The sequence below is a fragment of the Vulpes vulpes genome, chromosome 15 (assembly GCF_048418805.1).
Source record: "Vulpes vulpes isolate BD-2025 chromosome 15, VulVul3, whole genome shotgun sequence".
NCBI classification, from domain to species: Eukaryota; Metazoa; Chordata; class Mammalia; order Carnivora; family Canidae; genus Vulpes; species Vulpes vulpes.
Genome location: NC_132794.1, coordinates 51,495,661 through 51,516,299, shown reverse-complemented (window position 1 = coordinate 51,516,299; position 20,639 = coordinate 51,495,661). Strand labels below are relative to the sequence as shown.

General features: G+C 38.4%; 1 pseudogene; it reads left to right on the top strand.

Annotated features, from left to right (window-relative positions):
• Positions 1 to 2,294: 2,294 nt before the first annotated feature.
• Positions 2,295 to 3,885, top strand: LOC140595571 (52 kDa repressor of the inhibitor of the protein kinase-like; annotated as a pseudogene).
• Positions 3,886 to 20,639: the final 16,754 nt, after the last annotated feature.

The window sequence follows — 20,639 nt, the reverse complement described above, 5'->3', positions numbered from 1 at the left end:
CCCCATTCTTAGGTGACCCGGGGGTGTTCCAAAAGCCACCTCATTAACATCACAAGAGGCCTCTTTATCTCACTCACCGCTTAAGAAATTCCAAGGGTTTTAGAAGTTCTGTGCTGGAAACAGGACAAAGACCAAATACCTATTTCTTATTATAATTATTTTCTTATTATACTATGGTATCACAGGAAGGAAGCCATTAAAAGATGATATAGCTTAAAAAAAAAAAAAGGACGATATTGCTTCCTGAAATTATGGATTCATTCTTGCACTCACTTGCTCTGATGGGTCTCATGCCCAGTACCCTTATTAGCCTCCTAAGGTTAAATCTTTGCAACTAATTGTTATCCAGGAATATTCTACACTTTGCCAGCCTTTAACAAATAATAAGAGTATAGACAAACCAGCTATTGGTGAAACATCAACAGCAAAGTGAAGAATCAAACTATTGGTCTAGAACATGATTTCTTACAACTTTGGCACTACTGACATGCAGATGGCACATCTGACATAATTCTTTGATTTGGGGCTGCCCTATGCACTGTAGGATGTTTAGTAGCGATTCCTGGCCTCTACCTATTGTCAATAGCATTTCCCACCTCAAGTCATGACAATAAAAATGTCTCCAGATGTTGCTAAATGTCCTCCAGGGACAAAATTGCCCCCAGTTGAGAACCCCTGGACTAGAAATATAATTATCCATGTGGTGTTCTTCCTGCTTCTTTTCTTAGAATACATGCCAGGGGATTACTACTGGGGGAGGTTGTGGTTATTCTTTTGGTAATAAGCTTAAAGCATTTCCTGTTGGACTGAGGACCTCAGTTCCTCAGGTGTAAGTGACCAGAGGCCTCCCTCAGTTCCTTGACACACTGACTTTTTTATGGGATGGCTCATAAGAAGATTGTTGACTTCATCAGAACAAGGAACCAAGAGAACAAGAGAGACTGCAAGCAAGACCAAGTCAGTCTTTTGTAACCTAATCATGAAAGTGATATCCATCATTTTTGCCTTATTCTGTTCATTAGAATTCAAACCTCATTCTGTTATTGTTATTCACCAGGGCCAGCCCACATTCAAACAGGGTCACTGGGGGGCTGATTTAGAAGCTTGACTACACCAGGATGCAAAGGAGGTAAATTAAAAATATATATATTTGCATATATATCTATGCATATGCATTTGCATATATATCTTTTGTCTAAAAAGGTCTTTTTTCTACTCTCCTATTTAGTCAACAGTTAGGCATAGAATTCTAAGTTGAGGGTGCTGGGCTGGCTCTCCTCCCCAACCCTACTGAGGGTAGGCTACTCTGAGAAGATAGGAAGGGGAGAGCTGCTCCTGTAGGCCAAAGACACCTAACTCCTTCATAACTCCCAATGTGCACAAGAAAGAGTCAGACCTGGTCTCCTTCAGGTTCCGAGGTGCCAGGCCAAATACATCAGTAGGTGAAAAATTACAGAAAAGCACACTTAAAAGATAAAACTTAGAAGAGACTACATTATTGGTTACATACTAAACACTTTAAGACCCCCTATGATCTGCAGAATTTGTCCTCACAGGACAAATTTTTTTCTTACAAGTCATCCAAACAATCTGCATGATAGACACAGAAAATGAATAAAAGAATTGAATGAAGATGAAATCAGGACACTGACACATAAAAACAAAAACAAACAAGAAAAAAATTGACAAAACTTCTGCCCAGGAATAAAACAATAAAGACACAAACAACAGTGATGCTTTGAACCCCAAAGCAGGAGGTAAAGAACTGGATGAAGACATTTCACCTTTAATCCTCGAAGAGCAGGAAAACAATACCTAAAATCCTTATTTGAAATTTTGATTCTTATGTAAACAAAATCTGCCTTTGGATGGACCAGAGGCTGATGAAACCCCATAAACTCTCTAAGCTCCTGATAACTTTCAAGCATTGCTGATGTGAGGGATAAATTCTGGTGAAGAGGTCCTGAGAAAGCACTTGGAGACCGTACGCACTAACAAGTTCCACTGGAAACAGCACAGTCAGGTGAGAGATCTGTGAGTGCTGCTGCGTTTCGGAAGAAACCATCAGGGAAGTGAGACTCACTGCTTTTTTTTTTTTTTTTTTTTTTTAAGATTTTATTTATTTATTCATGAGAGACAGAGAGAGAGAGGCCGAGACACCGGCAGAGGGAGAAGCAGGCTCCATGCAGGGAGCCTGACATGGGACTCGATCCGGAGTCTTCAGGATCACACCCCGGGCTGCAGGAGGCGCTAAACCGCTAAGCCACCAGGGCTGCCCGACTCACTGCTCTTTCATGGTCACTGGTGACGTATGGACAAAGCAGGGGAACGAACACCCACCTGTGTTGGTAAGGTTAGTTGATGGATCCACACCAGGGAGAAGAAGTTGTGGGCGTCTTGCCTTCGGAAGCAAATGCAGAAATTTTGATTGTGTAATTTCATACCATAATAACCAAGAAATGGGAACTAAATATGGAGTACTGTTGTGGCCAGGAGGGCCATACGTCCAGTAGATTTGCATGAAAAATGAAAGTTGCTTCAAGACTTTTAGAGGAATGGCCCTAAGCTCTCTACACACTCTGCTCTTCCTGTGCCTTAAATAAGTGGTTGGCAAAATCAGTGCCTGTTATGGGAGTATCTGTTGTATTGGGAACAATTGAGGAAGGTTTGTTCTTTCACCCATCAATCACTGCAACTCTTTCAAAATGTGACAGTGTAATTTCTGTCTTTTCTCAGAATAATGAAGAAAAGAGTAATGAGCTGAAGGAAAATTGTCATTATCCAATGGAGAGACAAGCATGATGTTTTTGAAATTTTAATAGATTTCCTGCAAGCATTTATGTTTGGATGGTATAAATTAAAACATAAATATTAGATGGAATAACTATGGCTGCTAAGAATCTGTCCCTCTGCCGCACTATCAACAGATTTTTATTTTATTTTTGTCATTGTTGTTCTTAAAAATATCCTATCTTAACCTTTAAAAAAATGTCCTATCTTTTATAAGAGCCATTGGACAAAATTCCCATAGGACACATCTTAGATGTTTTCTTTGCAGCTAGCAGCTTGACTGCAGTGTTGCATTCACTAATGAGGTGATGAAAAACATTAAAACCTACTATGGATTTTGGTTGGATGAAGCCATAAATTTGATAACCAACTTGATATTCAAATGAAACTCCCTGAGACATTCCACAGAGCTCAGCAAGGTAAACTGGAATCTCAGCTAATCTTTAAGAATTACTATAAAGGATCCCTAAGTTTTTCAACAGTGGAAGACATTACTCAGGAACCTAAAGAACGATAGAAAAATACCCCCAAAGCTTGTAAACACTGATCTCAGGTACTGTCTGTCATGGGACAGCTCAAATTCAATATATCAGAGACTTGTACAAACGTGATTTAGCCAATCCTGGTACACTGCCAGCCCAGCTTCACTGGTAGACATCAGCTGACTTGTACAAACGTGATTTAGCCAATCCTGGTACACTCCCAGCCCAGCTTCACTGGTAGAAAATCATGTAGAAACACAGAGGGAAAGAGGTAGAGCTCGCATCCACTGCTTAGGAAGCCGTCCATCTGCCTGACCTCAAATTTATTCTAATGTTTACGCATTGCTAAAAGTCTTATGTATTCTTCCTATGACGAAGGTTGAAAATGAGTGCTGTGAAAATGCTCAGAAGCATCTCAAAAGCATTCCAGAATGCACCTAAAAAGCATTTGATGGAATGAAGGCCAAGTAACTTGGCTTTGCTTAACATAAACTCTTACATAAAACATGATCTGGATTTAATGGTAGACACATATATCAAACTCTATACAAACAAGTCAATGCTTCCTAGAGGTAATTCATAAACCATAAAAAAGTACCTAAGAGAATGTTAAAAAATAGATTTTCTCCTAGGACACTCAGTGGCTCAGTTGTTTAGCATCTGCCTTTGGCTTATGTCATGACCCCAAGGTCCTGGGATAGAGCCCCACATTGGGCTCCCTGCTCAGTGGGAAGCCTGCTTCTCACTCTGTCCTACCCCTCCCCCTCCCTGCCAATGCTCTCTCTCAAATAAATAAGTAAAGTCTTTTTAAAAAAAAGGTTTTCTCCTATATTTAATATTTGGTGGAAAAGTTGTAAGGTGTATATAGGCCATTTAATCACTGAATTTCCTTGCCTATACACCTCTTATTGAATACATTAGGCATTGATAATATATCTATGTAAACAACCTGTTTTAATGCTGACACCTTGAAGATTTATATGTTCTTCCAGATGATAATATTGCAAGTATGTTGTTTCATTTCTGCGTGATCTCTGGTTCTGGCACTCTAGAAATGTTTAAAGTCATTTTGGATATAGCATTTATTATCACTGTGAATCTAATTGTATTGAGTCGTCACTTCTTTGAAGGAATAAATTTGGAGGAGGTATAGGTGGAAAGAATAGATTTTATAAAATATTACAAGGAATCTCACAACTGACCTTTGACTATAAGGGCTTTAAGTATAATGTTAAAGATTTGTAATGTACACTTAATAGGAGTATCAGAGAGAGAGAAACTATGAGCTCGCTAAACAAGAGTGTCAGTACAGGTTTTGTCCTTATCATGTGAACTTAAAGGAACAAGTTACAGTTGAAGTTCAAATGGGAGAACCTGCCATTCTTGTTCCATATCTGGTTGTTGCTATTTATTACTTTGTTAAGCTATACCTTCCTGAATCTTAAGCTTTTAAGCAAGTATGTATTAAATACTACTGTGTCATGATTGAACTAAAATCAGAGACCATGGATCCTAAGAATTGATTTATTTTCTTCTTTTTCTGTGGCTGTATCTACTTCTTCATCTTGACTTGAAAAACTTACAAAAATAAGAGTTTTGTGGTTTATCTATGCTTACGACAGAAAATATGACTATTGATTTTAGTGAGGAAAACCAATTTCATTTCAATCTAAATAATAAGTATTTCCTCTTATTTCAGTGAAATGTGGGTTTTTTCAAATTTGTTTTTATTTTATTTTATTTTTTAAAAGATTATTATTTATTTATTCATGAGAGACAGAGGCAGAGACACAGGCAGAGGGAGAAGCAGGCTCCATGCAGGGAGCCTGACCTGGGACTCGACCCCGGGTCTCCAGGACCATGCCCTGGACTGAAGGCAGTACCAAACCGCTGAGCCACCAGGGCTGCCCTCAAATTTGTTTTTTAAAAAACATTATGCCCAGAAGGGTTCATTGGTGAATCCTACCAAATATTTAATACAGAAATTATACCAATTCTCCATAATTTCATCCTGAAAATAGAAGCAGAGAGAATACTTCCTGATTCTGTGAGGCCAGAATTACCCTGATACCGAAACCAAAGACATTAGGTCTTTGAAAAAGTAAATTATAGACAGATTCTCATGACTATAGATGTAAAAATATTTAACAAAGCATTAGTAAGCCAAATCAAATAACATATAAAGAGAATTATATGCCATGACCAAATGGGATTTATCCCATGTATGTAAATTCAACATTTGAAAAATCAGTTGTAATCCATCACATCAACAGGCTAAATAAAATCACATGAGCTGGGGCAGCCCTGGTGGCCCAGCGGTTTAGCGCCGCCTTCAGCCCAGGGCGTGATCCTGGGGACCTGGGATCGAGTCCCATGTCCGGCTCCCTGCGTGGAGACTGCTTCTACCTCTGCCTGTGCCTCTGCCTCTGTGCGTGTGTGTGTTTCTCATGAATAAATAAATAAAACTTTAAAAAAAAAAGATCATATCAATAGATGCAGAAAAAGCATTTGACAAATCCCACACCCAATCTGATAAAATCTACCAGAAAATTAGGAATAGAGGGAAGCTTCCTCAACTTGATAAAGAACATCTACAGAAACCTATAACTAACATCATATTTAATGGTGAGAACTAGAAGCTTTCTGACTAAGATCAGGAGCAAGGCAAGGATGTCCCTTTTCACCACTCCTTTTCCTTTTAGTTCTTACTAATGCAATACAGAAAGACAAGGAAAAAGAACATAAGCAAATTCGGAAGGAAGAAATGAAACTGTATTTGACAGACAAAGTGATTGCTATATAGAAAATCTGAAAGAATCAAAAGAAAAACTCCTGGAACTGTCAAGCAATTATATAACAAGGATGTAAATACAAGATTAGTGTACAAAAAGTAATCACTTCCCTCTATACCATCAATGAAGTAGTGGAATTTGAAATAAACCAAGGTTCTAAATGGCTATGCAATTATTCCAAAGTCATTAATTTACTAATTATTTTCCACACTGATTTGGAATGATCCCTGCATCATACACAAAATTTTCATATACATTTCCATTTTTAGATTCTCAATGCTATTCCATTTAAGTATAGATTCCTGCATTAAATAACAAACTGTTTTTATCATTATAACTTTATGATCAAATATCCAATTGGGTCAATGTATTAGTTACCTATTGCTGCATAGTAAATTACCCCAAAAGGTAGACCCTTAAAACAACATTTATTATATCTTACACAATTTCTAAGGGCCAGGAATCTGGGATTAGTTTAGCCAGGTAGTTCTGGTTGTCTCTCACAAGGTTGTGGTGGGGCTGCAGTTATTTTAAGGCTGGACTGGGGTTGAAGGATCCATCTCTAAGCTCACTCACATTGTTGACAGGCATCAGTTCCTTACTTGATGCTGGCCAGAGGTTTTAGTTCCCTGCTATGTAGGGTCTCTCCATAGGGCTGCTCACAGCATTGCAGCTTGCTTCCTCCAGGGGAGAAATTGGGGAGTGGGAGGGTATCCAAGACAGAAGCCACAGTCTTTTATAACTTAATCTTGAAAATGACATACCATTAGTTTTTTCATAAGCTACTAGTCAGATCCACATTGGTTTAATAGGGTTTCAGATTTAACAACAACAACAAAATAGTATTCTCAGTTAAACTTGATTTTCAGATAAACAACAAAACTTTTTATTATAACTATGTCCCTTGCAACTAAAGATACACTTATACTAAGAAATACACATTGCTTGTCTGAAATTCAAATTTAATTTGGCATTCTATATTTCATCTGTCAACCTTATACTGGTACAGTGAGGGAAGAGTAACAAAGGTGTGAAAACCAGAAGACAGAGATCATTAGACTCCATCTTGGAAACTGGCTACCAGAGCTAAGTCTTCTAAGTCTTTATTATTTATTATTTTTATTTATTTTGCTGATCAATTTCATGTAATTACTTTCTAGTTGAGCTGAAAATCAAGTTGCCAAAAAAAAATGCAGTTATCGTTTTTATTGGGATTTCATTGAACCCATAGATCAATGAAGAAGAAATACATATATTCATAGTACAGAGTCTTCTGACTAGGACTTATTATACCCTCTACTAAGCTTTATATTTTTCTTCTTCTAGATCCCGTATATTTCCTGTTAGGGTGTGTTGTTATTGTTGTTTTGATTTGTGATTGCCATCATTTTACCTATGATATTTTTGAACTGGTTGTAGTTGAAATATGAAAATGCTACTGATTTTTATACATTTATTTTGTAAGACTGCCTTATCAAATATTCCTATTATTTCTAATGACTTTTAAAAGCTGATTCTCTTAGGTTTTCCAGGTATATTATAATGTTGCCTGCAAATAATGATAATTTTCCATCTCCTTTTCAGTATTTAAACCCCTTATTTTTTGTTCTTTTGATTGATTACACTATAAAGCAGTTATAATTTTTAAAAATGATTTATCCATTTATTTTAGAGAGAGAGCATGAGTGGGAGGAGGGCAGGGAGCAGAGGGAGAGGGAAAGAGAGAATCCCAAGCACATTCTCCGCTGAACATGGAGCCCAATGCTCAATGGCTCAATCCCATAACCCCAAGCTCACAACCCAAGGTGAAATGAGTCAAATGTTCAACCGACTGAGCCACCCAGGCGCCCCCCCACTTTTTTTTTAATTAAGTAGACTCCACTCCAAGTACAGAGCCTGACATCAGGACCTGAGCTGAAATCAAGAGTTGGGTCACCCAACCAACTGAGCCACCCAGGTGCCCCAAGCAGTTTATTGTTTTAATGAGGAAAAACTTGGGAAAGTTTTTTGTTTTTTTTAAAGATTTGTTTATTTGAGAGAGAGAGAGAGAATAGATCAGGGGAGGGGCAGAGGGAGAGGGAGAACCTCAAGCAGACACTCTGCTGAGCAGGGAACCCCCATATGAGGCTCAATCCCACAACCCCAAAATCATGAACTGAGCAGAAACCAAGAGTCAGACACTTAACTGACTGAGTCACCCCAGGTACCCCTAGAAAAAGTCTTCAGAACTGAGGGACAGTAATATTACTGTCATTTTATTATTTACACACATTAATATTACACATTTTATTATTTAGGTTATTTAGGTTGAGGTGTACATGTGCTATGATGTTTCTAAACTACCCTCCCCAAATGCAGTAAACCAAAATTTGCTACATAAAACTTTCTAGAATTTTAGTTTGTTTAAATATCCCATACTGCATTGCTTTGAAAGAACTTACAACTGAGTCTGGCTTCCAGATGGCAGCCTGACTTTTTCTTTACTTAACATTTCAGGTAAAATGTTCAAGGGGGACTTTTCATAGTACTTTAGCCATATCACTTCCCAAAGAATTTACTACACAATAAGCTTTGGATGAGAATCACACAAGTAAAGATAAATAAGAACAAAGTCTTCTGAAAATCCAGAATACAGGCCACAGCACAGATATAATATAACCTAATAGGAGAAGGAAAGACAAGGAAAGAGAGACTCAGCTCTCAGATGAATGCTACATCCTTTGCCAGGCACTGGCATCCAATTTTTTTTTTTGGCTGCCATTCTTTAATAACAGCTGTTAACAATCTCTTGAGCACTAGGAGTGTCAGATTTCTTTACCCGGTAAATGCTTAGGAATAACAATCTGATGGGAAGGGGAAGCTACAGGACTTGTCCTAACTTCGTGTTACTTCTGCATAGTAAGCACGCTGTTTTTACTTAGACAACAATAAAAACAATGTGTTTTCTAAAAATGGTTTTATTTGTAATTCTTAAACTTTTTTCTTTTTATATATTAATTATGATTCTGAAGGAGGGTTGTGGAGATGTGAAAACTGGAGTGGCGAGCTAAAGCTCTCCTAGGTCATTCCTTTAAATATAGCATTACCGAGGCTATAAAATAGCCCTGTTCTACACTGTATGAAAGTATGAAGTTTAAAAAGACAGAATCCTTCCCTTCAAAAAACCAGTCCAAAGGTGCAAGCAAACAGGTACAGAGAAAATGCAGAGTGAATCAAAGGAGGCGTGTGGGGTAACTGTTGATTATAAGCACAGCACAAAATACTCAACCTCTAGGATACAAATGAAAACACTGAAGGCTAAGTAGATTTTAAACTTTGCCTTAGGAACGCCTGGGTAGCTCAGTGGTTGAGTGTCTGCCTTTGGCTCAGGGTGTAATCCCAGAGTCCTGGGATTGAGTCCCACATCAGGCTTCCTGCATGGAGCCTGCTTCTCCCTCTGCCTATGTCTCTGCCTCTCTCTCTGTGTCTGTCATGAATAAATAAATAAATAAAATCTTTAAAAAAACACAACTTTGCTTAACACTGTGTTGATAATGGCAAAATATTCCCGTGCAGTGGGGCATGTGCCTTTTTCTAACACGCCTGTTGATATAGTCCTGAACTGTGATGAGTTTGGAGAGGCACCTACTCCTAGCCCACAAGTTATGCAACAACTTTTTGGGAAATAGGTAATACAGGGTATTTCAAGTCCTATGGAGAGTCTGACTGAGGTCTGAAGTATGAAAAATGATCCAGATGGAGTGGTTTCATTTCAACACACATTTATTGAGTTCAGGTACTATGTTGGGGACGAAACGTGGTCTCTATCTTCAGAGTCAAGGGAAGAAATTTTCATCTCTGTCACCTCAAAATCACACCAGGATCTTACCTGCACATAGCAACTAGAGAGGTTCCATCAGCATAAGTGGTCTTGCATTTCTAGAAGCTTCTTGTCTTTAAGATTATGTCCTCCTCCTGAACAGAGCACACACACACACACACACACACACACACACACACACACAATGTAAAAGGTGCTCTGCCCTGTTTTTTGTTTTGTTTTAAGATATTATTTTTAAGTAATCTCTACATCCAACATGGGACTGGAACTCACAAACTCAAGATCAAGGGTTACATGTTCTACTGACTGAGCCAGTCAGGCACCCCTGTCCTGTTTTCTTTAACTCTCAAATGCCCAGCTCAAAAAACAAAAAACTCTGAAAATTTAAGCTGATTTTGCTATTGCTCAGTAGGAGAAATGAATCAACAGCAATTTTTAACTAAATGAATGCCAACCAAAAGCCAATTTAAACCAAATATGCCAGTCCAAACCATTCTACTGAGAAATAGACTGGTGCAAACTCCATCCTAGCCTGGTTAAACGACATCCACCAGAACCCAAATGCCTAGGGAGGAGCAATTTAATTAACATTTTTCACTGAAATCTTGATTCTTATCTACCATCCTATCCTCTAAAATCTTTCTCTACCCAAGTCTTCTCTACCTGAAAAAATGCCAATCCATGCACCCAGCCACTTGCTCAATCCAGAGATGTTAATGCATCTGCTCTCTGACCTCTTGCATCCAATGACCAAGTCCTATCAGTTCTATCTAACTCCAATACATCTTGAATGCATCAACTTCTCTTTCCCCTAACACCATCCTAATCCAAGTCATCTGTATCTCCCACCTACACAATTGGTCTGCTTACTTTCCATCCTGGCCTCTATCAAATTCCTCAGATAGATATGTGATTGAACTTGTGGGGGTTTTTTGGATATTTGGAATGAAGCTCCTTGAATCCATGTCTGATTTTTTCCCCTGGGTTATTGCTAATACCTAGCATATAATGAGACTGGAGAGAATGAATGCATGGATGCTTTGTAGAATTCCTGCATATAGGAGTCTTCCTTTGTAAAACAGTTAAAGCTCAGAGTCAATTCTCTTAAGTCTTTTTCCCTTCAGAGCCTCACAAACCAATTCCTCAAAGATAATTGAGTCTTTTTTCTTCCTTCAGGCAGATTGTATGCTGACCTTTTAGCAGAGCCTTTTAGGAAAAAATCAGGAGTGAGAGCTCTGATAGAACGTGACTAAATGGAAATAATCCAAACTAAGCCTACCTCTTTTCTAAATCTTTGGAAAGAAGTGGAGAAATTGTCCTAAAATCCCATCTTAGAAATAGAGCTTTTGAGGCAATACTGCCATCTGGTGGCAATAATCTGCGGGCAACCAAGAACTTTTCCCCCTTTGCCTTAGATTCTGAAATTTTACAGTTTTGATTTTAGCTTTGGAATGAGTCTCTTTTGATCCATCGTGCCTTCTATTCTGGAAATGTATGTCCTTCAGTTCTGGGAAGTTTCCTGGAATTACTTCTTTGATATTTTTTTCATCATTTTCCCTGTTCTCATTTTGTTTGGAATTCCTGTAACTTGGATATTAAACCTCCTGAATTGATCTTTTTTTAACTTTTTTATCCCTTTTCTCCCACTTTCCCCTCTGCTTTTTTGTGGGTTTTTTAAAAAAATTATTTAATTTACTTACTCATGAGAGACACACAAAGAGAGGCAGAGGCATAGGTAGAGGGAGAAGCAGGCTCCCTATAGGGAGCCTGATGCAAGACTCCTTCCTGGGATCCCGGGATCCTGACCTGAGCCAAAGGCAGATGCTCAACCACTGAGCCACCCAAGTGCCCCTGTGGGGTTTTTTGCACTACTTTTTAAGAAGTGATGATTTTGGGTTTACCAAAATATGGCTGAAAAACTTGCTGATAAAACAAAACTGAGTTTATTCCTACTAACTTGACAGCCTACTAGTAGCCTCTCAGAGGAGAAAGCCTTCTCTAGTAGCCTCTCAGAGGAGAAAGCCTTCTCAGACGGAGAAAGGCAAAGGTGAGATATTTCTGAGGTTTTGAAGTCTGGTTTAAGGCAGGTCTTTTTTTTTTTTTTTTGATAGGCACACAGTGAGAGAGAGAGAGAGAGAGGCAGAGAGAGAAGCAGGCCCCATGCACCGGGAGCCCGACGTGGGATTCGATCCTAGGTCTCCAGGATCGTGCCCTGGGTCAAAGGCAGGCGCTAAACCGCTGCGCCACCCAGGGATCCCTAAGGCAGGTCTTTCAATGCTACCACTTGATTAAGATTGAACAAAGATAATAGTTCAGGGATGGAGGACATAGCACGCAAGGATTTTGAGATGAGGGATCAAAGAGACTTTTTTTTTTTTTAAGATTTTATTTGATAGAGCTGGAGAGAGCACGACCTGGAGGAAGGGGTGGAGGGAGAGGGAGAAGTAGACTCCTCACTGATCAGGAAGCCAGACTGGGGGCTGATTCCAGGACTTAGGGATCATGACCTGAGCTGAAGGCAGAGGCCTGACTGAGCTACCCAAGTGCCCCAGGATCTGGGAGTCTTCAGGAATAAACTGATACTATTGGTGAGCTAACCAGTTTGCTTCTCATTTTAAATAAGCTTCCTAGGGAATGAAACTCCCAGAGAAGTTATTTACATCTTCATTGCCCTGTGAAGGAGTTCCCTGTAATAGTAAAGTTATACTGCCAACAAGATTGAAATAGAAGTTCTATAAAGGTAACAGTAAGTTGTGTGAGTATAGCTGGTTACAGTTTTCAGGCGTTTCTTCACCTTATTTTCCTTCCTTTTTGTTGAATTTTTCATTTCTACTATACTATTTTCAATTTACAAACACATTTTTTTCCTTCTGAATGTTCCTTTTGAATGTGTTCTTTCCTTTGTGGGACAAGGATATCTACAAGGATAGGCAATAGGGTTTTTAAAACAAGTTCTCCTACCAATTTCATAGCCTCTATTTTCTCTGAGTTCCTTTTTGTTCATTTTGGTTTCTCTTCTGCTGGAGGCTTTCCTTGATTGTCTGAGGGCAAGCCTTGGCTGTTGGAGTGAGGCCTTAGCAGGGATGAGGTAGGGTAGGAGCTGGTCAATGGAGGATGATTTTTTTCGAATTGCAGGATTTTGCCCCTCTTGGGCTGGAAAGTTTTCCTAGTGAGAAATTATCCAATCAGCTGTGGATGGAGGAAGGAATGGAGTAAGCCTGGTTGCCAGTACCCTCAGAGCTGAGTTGGAAGCAGGGGCTGATAGATCTTGCCATCTAATATTGCCTTTTGTTTAATTCCCATTTTCAGTACAGTATCTCTGTCCTCAGCAATGCCTCATATTTTTTCTCACTCATACTCCCTCTGTCAGAGGTATCTAGTACCTCCAACATTTAAGCTCCCCTAGGGGTTCTGAAAATTGGCTTGCTCTATTTCCCCTACTAAGAGCTTAGTGAGCTACTACTCTGCAAAATCAGCCCCCACACTTGTACCTGCTTTATAACTTCCAAAATGTGGTTGCTGTTATCTGCTCACCACCAAATTATGCATTTGAGCTTATTGTCTCTTTAGAGGACTTTGGATAAGCAGCAGAGATAAATGAATGTGTTCAGTTGATCATATTTAAATAGGAATCTGCATTATATTCCTAAAGTCCCCTCTAATTCTAAATTATGTTATTTTAAGTGCATTTTCATTAAAGCAAGAATAACATATGTGGGAATGATATTGAAGCAAGTGCAACTCAGGAATTTCATGTCTAAATGTATTAGGAGAAAAAAGGTAATTGGTTTTTCTTTTCAATAATCAATTTGAGGAATTTCAAGGAAGAGGCAAAATTTGAGGGACTTATTAACATGATAAGAAATGTACATCTTGGGACACCTGGGTGGCTCAGCAGTTGAATGTCTGCCCTTCAGCTCAGGTCGTGATACCTGAGTGATACTGGAGTGATCCCCGGAGTCCTGGGATCCCCATCAGGTCCTCAGCAGGGAGCCTGCTTCTCTCTGCCTGTGTCTCTGCCTCTCTCTGTGTCTTTCATGAATAAGTAAATAAAATCTTTAAAAGATATAGGAAACTGTGGTATCAGCGGGAAGGATAAACTGAAGGAGGAAGAGACAATACTTAAAAATCAAGTTTTTTTAAAGAAACAGAAAAGTCAATCTTCTAAAATTCATAGGGATTTGTAATAGGCCTTAATTAGCCAAAACAATACTGAGAAAGAAGAACAAAGTTGGAGGACTCCCTTCCTAATTGTAAAACTTAACTACATGACTACTGTACTTTAAAATCTGTGTGGTACTGGCATAAGGATAAACATCCAATGAAATATAACTGAGAATCCAGAAATAAACCCATACATCTATGGGCAATTGATTTTCAACAAGGATTCCAAGACCATTCAATAAGAAAAGAATAGTTTCTTCAATAAATGGTGCTAGCACAACTGGACATTCATATTCCTATCTCATACAATATACAAAAGATTAACTCAAAATGGATCAACAACCAAAATGTAAAAGCTAAAACTATAAAACTCTTTGGGAAAAAACCTATGGGTAAACCTTCATTATTTTGGATTCTGAATGGATTCTTAGATATGACATCAGAAACACAAGCAACCACAACAAAGATAAATTCGACATCATCAAAATTAAAAACTTTTGTGCATCAAAGGATATTATCAAGAAAATGAAAAGATAAGCCCTAATAGGGCTAAAGAATCAGGCCTGGGCAGCCCTGGTGACTCAGCGGTTTGGCTCCACCTTCAGCCCAGGGCCCCGATCCTGAAGACCTGGGACGGAGTCCCAGTCAGGCTCCCAGTATGGGAGACACTCTGCCTGTGTCTGTCTCTCTCTCTTTCTCTGTGTCTCTCATGAATAAATAAATAAAATCTTAAAAAAAAAAAAAAAAAGAACCAGGCCTGTGTCATGCCTTAAGGACCTACTCTGGGGGTACTGTGTCCCACGGGGATATGAGGTCTCCTTTGGGATTTCATTGCAAAGTGCATGATTTACCTCTTCACAAAAATAAATAGCAGTACAAAAAAGAGAGATAGAGAGAGAGAAAGGAAGAAAGAAAGAAAAAACCGAAAAGATGACCCACAGAATAGAAGAAAAAAAATTGCAAATCATGTATCTGATAAAGGATCTAGTGCTCAGAATATATGAAGAACTGTTACAACTCAACCACAAAAAGATATGCAACTCAAAGTAAAAATGTGCAAAGAGAGCAGCCTGGGTGGTTCAGTGGTTTAGCGCCGCCTTCAGCCCAGGGTGTGATCTTGGAGACCCAGGAGTCCCATGTCAGGCTCCCTGCATGGAGCCTGCTTCTCCCTCTGCCTGTGTCTCTGTCTCTGTCTCTCTCTCTCTCTCTCTCTCTCTCTCTCTCTCTCTCTCCTGTGTCTCTCATGAAGAAATAAATAAAATCTTTTAAAAAAATGTGCAAAGAACTTCAATAGACATTTCTTCAAAGAAGTTATACCAATGGCCAACAAGCACAGGAAGAGATGCTCAACATCACTCATCATTAGGGAAATACAAAGGAAAACCACAATGAGATACAACTCTAAGCCCACTAGTATGACTATTTTTAAAATGGAAAATAAGTGTTGATGAGGATAGGAGGACATTGGAACCCTTGCGTACTGCTGGTGGAAATGTAACACAGGGCAACCGCTATGAAAAACAGTTTGATGGTTCCTCAAAAAGTTAAACAGACTTACCATGTGACCCAGCAATCCCACTCTTAGGTAAATATCCAGAAGCTTTGAAAACAGGGGCTCAAATATATATACATGCAAATAATCATACCAGCATTACTCACAATAGTGAAAGGTAGAAACAGTCTAAATGTCCTTTAATAGATGAATGGATAGATAAACAAATTGTGATATACACCAATGGTGGAATTTTAGTCATAAGAAGGAATGAAGTATTGATATATGCTACAATGTGGAAGAACCTCAAAAACACTAGGCTTAGTGGGAGAAATCTGACCCTAAACGCCACTTTTTATATGATTTTACTTACATGAAATATCCAGAATAGGTAAATCTATAGAGATAGAAAGTGATTTGGTGGTAGCCAGGGACTTGGGGGAGTGAAGAGTGAGGAGTGACCATGAATATAGGGTTTCTTTTGGGGTAATGAAAACATTTTGGAACTTGATAGAGGTGGTGATTTAACATCATGAATGTTTTAAATGTCACTGAATTGTATACTTTAAAATGGTTAATTTTATGTTATATGAATCTTGCCTCAATTTTTAAAAGAATAGAGGAGATGCTGAAGGACCTATCAAAAAAGCCTTAGAAGTGAGACAGAAAAACAAACAAAAAATAGTGAAACAAACAAATACAAATACAGAGCAAAAACAAAACAAGGAGGCATAAAACAGATTTTCTCCTCTGAAGCAATGATGCATCTGAACATTCTTAGTTCTAAAAAAGGGAGCAGAGGGTATATAATCAGAAAAAAGCAAATGAAAGAATTTTCTAATTAGTAGAACTCTGGGAATGCTGGTTGGACAGGTGAAACATGTGATTATCATTTTAAGTTCACTAAGATACTAACGGGCAATAAACCTAAGTGGCATAGAGACAGTAGGGAAGAACCTTGCCTTTCTGAAAACCTAGGGAATTTGAAAGAGCTCAGATTGGTTTGAAAGTGGTTACTGGGGATCCCTGGGTGGCGCAGCGGTTTGGCGCCTGCCTTTGGCCCAGGGCGCGATCCTGGAGACCCGGGATCGAATCCCACATCGGGCTCCCGGTGCATGGAGCCTGCTTCTCCCTCTGCCTGTGCCTCTGCCTCTCTCTCTCTCTCTCTCTCTCTCTCTGTGTGTGTGTGTGACTATCATAAATAAATAAAAATTAAAAAAAAAAAAAAGAAAGTGGTTACTGAGTAAACTAGAAAAGAAAAACCATTGCACTAAGGATCAGGACTTACAGAGATGTAATGTAAGGTAGGAAGATAGTGAATACCTAACAGGCTATATTTTTTAAGATTTTATTTATTTGAAAGAGAGTGAGCAAGTGAGCGAGTGAGCACGAGCTGGGGAGGAGCAGAGGGAGAGAGAGAGAGAGAGAGAGAGGCCGACAAGAAAGTCTGAAGATTTATGAAGTTGTAATCTAACTTTTTCCAAAAAAGATTTATTTATTTTAGAGAAAGAGTGTGCATGTGTGAGTATGGGGGGAGGGGAAGCAGGAGAAGGAGACAGAATCTCCAGCAGACTCCTGCTGAGTGCAGGCCCAACATGAGGTGAGGCTCCTGAGGCTTGATCCCAGGACCCTGAGCCAAAATCAAGAGTTGGATCTTAAACAACTGAACCACCCAGATGCCCCAGCAGTATTCTAACATTTTATTCTCAGAAAAAATTGAAAATTTAAATTAATGACTGTATAAAGATACACATACAAATGTTCATTGCAGCATTGATTATCTTAGCAAAATAACTGATTCAAAATAAATACTCACTAGTATAGGAATGGACAATTTATGGTAACCATACAATGAAATATTATGAGGACGTTAAAAAGGGTGAATAAATTTTTATATATTGGTTTAGAAAGAGGTCCAAAACATAACTAAGTGGGCAAAAAGCATATTGTAAAGCAATATATGGGGAAAGGTTTCCATTTTTGTGAGACCAAAGAAAACAAGAAGCCCCAAGGAACAAGATTCTATGTGTGTGTAGCCTAGGAAAAAAATCTAGAAGACTGCACACCCAACTGTAAACAGCAGTTATCTCAGATGGTAATGGCTGGGAGATTGTGCTTAAGTTAACATAAGTAAAGTCCTAGAACAGTGCCTGGCACATAATTGCCATTCATTATGTGTTAACCATCATCATTTTTCCTTTATATACTCTAACATTGAATTATTACAAAAATTACTTTTGTAATTAAAAAAAAAAACAATGTTCATAGAATGACAGAAAAACAAAGGGCTGAAAACATATGAAAAGATGCTCAGTCTCTTTAAGAATCAAGAAAATACAAATTAAAATAATAGTATCATTTTCTGCTCATCAGAATGGCAAAAAAAGGGAAGGTTTACAATATCCATTTTGGTGAAAATTTGACTAAACCAGCATTATCACATACATGAAAAACAATTTGTAGCATAACTACCAAAGTCTAAAACAGAATGTATATCCTGTGATCCAGCAATTTCACTTCTAAAAATCAATCCGAAAGATATAGTTGCCATACATACAAAGTGATATGTATAAGGATATTCACCATTTAGTAGTGAAAAACTGGAAATAACCTAATGTCCACAAATGAAATGAAGACACATGGAATTATACAATCATCAAAAAGAGTAAGATCTATATGTATCAATATGGAAAATTCTCTAAGAAGTAAAAAAAAGTTAGTTGTGTATCTGTTCCAGTTATCAATTTACTGCCCCTCAGCTCCAAATGTATCCTTCATAGCCCTGTTGTGATTCTGCATATTACATTTTTCCTTTGCCAACTGATACAACTCTAACCTATATCAGTAGGGGGTGCTAGAGGGACACTGCAGGAAGAATGGGGAATTCTCTTCCTGGTTCCTAAGTGCTTTCCTCCTTTTTTTTCCCTCTGTATTGGGGGAATACCCAGTGATGCTTGCCTACCATTAAGTTTTCAACAGCATCCCTGTGTCTTTCCATTTAATTCTGCCAGCATCCTTGGGGGAAGCTTCCCGGAATCTCAGTAGTTTCCTAGTGAGGTTTATCAGCACTCCCAGCTCAGCAGTTTCCTGTGTGCCAGTCTCGACCGTCAGCAATTCATCAAACATCATCCACTGACATCATCTATCATATGCTCTCCCATAAAGTCCAATCTTAGTCTTAGAGAAAAGTGGACCCTTCCAAATTTGTTCCTTCCTTGAGCACTTTGTCTCAACCTTAAAAGTAGTGGCTGCTCCCTAAATCTATTATATTGTTTTAGAGTTCTTTTTACCTGTTAATAGTTAATTCCATTACTAGTTAATAATTCTCTATATTAAACTTTCCCTATCTAATATGTGGTTTCTGTCTCCTGAAGACTCTTAGCTGATACAACATCTCATTTATGTTTTAAAAAACTGTGTGTGTGTGCATACACACTTATGTAAATATTTAGATGACACAGAATATACTGAATTATTAATAGTGGTTATTTCAGGAAAATGAGATTTGAAGTATAGGGTAAAAGAAGTTTCCTCATTTATTCTATATATTTGTCATTTTAATTTTTTACAATAAACATTAATTTAGGTATTATACAATTCAAAAGAAATATATATAATATATAAGATACATCATGCCAATTTCTGGGGATTAAAATACAGTATTAGAGGACTATTTCATGACTGAGGGTTGTTCTTGGAAAGATAAACTAATTATAAACAGAAAAAATGATAAATTGGGGGCTGGCTCAGTTGGTCAAACATGTGATTCTTCATCTCAGGGTTGTTAAGTTCAAGCCCCACGTTGGGAGTAGAGACTACTTAAAAATAAAATCTTTTTATTTTATAAGAAAAAAAAGATAAACTATAAAAAGGCAATGAATAGTGTGGAAGAGGCAAATTCTACATGATAAGGATTTGAGATTATTGCATAATTTCATGAGATGCCAGAAATTATGGGCTGCTCATTGCGTCAACAGTTGCACAGGCAGGAAAAATGATAAGAGGAAGACGACCAGCTCCAGCTTCATGATATGAGTAAGCAGAAGTTAGTACCTAAAGTATAAGATATTTATTTATAGATTTAGAGCTCCTCCTAAAATTTGGAGGCCTTGAGTTGAGGGGAAAGTTAATAGAATAAACCCTGAAGTGCTAACAACTGTCATTCCAATAATTTCCAGCTTTATTCTCAACTTCCTCCCACCCCTGCCTGATTGCCTATTCCACAGTAGCCATGGCAAAATCTACTACTATGGTCAGAGCTGTAAAGTCAGCATTCCTTAACTTAGCAGGGACTCCAAAATATATTTTTTTCTTGAAACTGAAGTGTTTTATAGAACCAAACTGAGGGAATGAACTTAAGGTAGTGAAGTTGATTTACATGCCATTCATATACAGTACCGATAACTGAACTTGCAAAAAACATAAAGGGCTTTAGACTGAAATGGAAACTGTGGTGTGATTAAAGGGGGAGGGGGAAGCACTCCACTGAACTGGAATTACAGTCCTACCACTTATCTAGTATTTCTTTTTACTCAATTATTAAGCAGGTGGGTTTTAAAGTCAGATTTCCTGGGTTCAAATCCCAATTCTATCACATATTAGGTTAATCACTCCTAGTCTGTCTTTTCATTTGTAAAAAGAGAAAGTACCTACAGCCTAGGTTTTTGAAGACTGTATAAGAACAGTAAGTATCTGATACTTACTAAGGTCTTAACACATGTCACTTGCACTCTCCGAGTCTCAGGGTTTTGTTTTGTTTTGTTTTTTACCTAAAAATGAGGCTTCCCTACTAGATTATTTCAAAAGCCCCATTCCTGCTTTACCAGTCTACAAGTCTAGAGATCAAGGATAGTTTTTGTTTTGTTTTGTTTTGTTTTGTGTAGAGGTGGGATGGAAGGAGGTATTATTACAGAAAACAGTCTAACTTGAAAGTCAATGAAAGAAATGTTAACAGAAAGGCAGAAGATAATTCAGCTGAAACGGTCTTCAGGAAGTTCATGACGGGCAGCCCGGGTGGCTCAGAGGTTTAGCGCCGCCTTCAGTCCAGGGCGTGATCCTGGAGAGCGGGGATCGAGTCCCGCGTCGGGCTCCCTGCATGA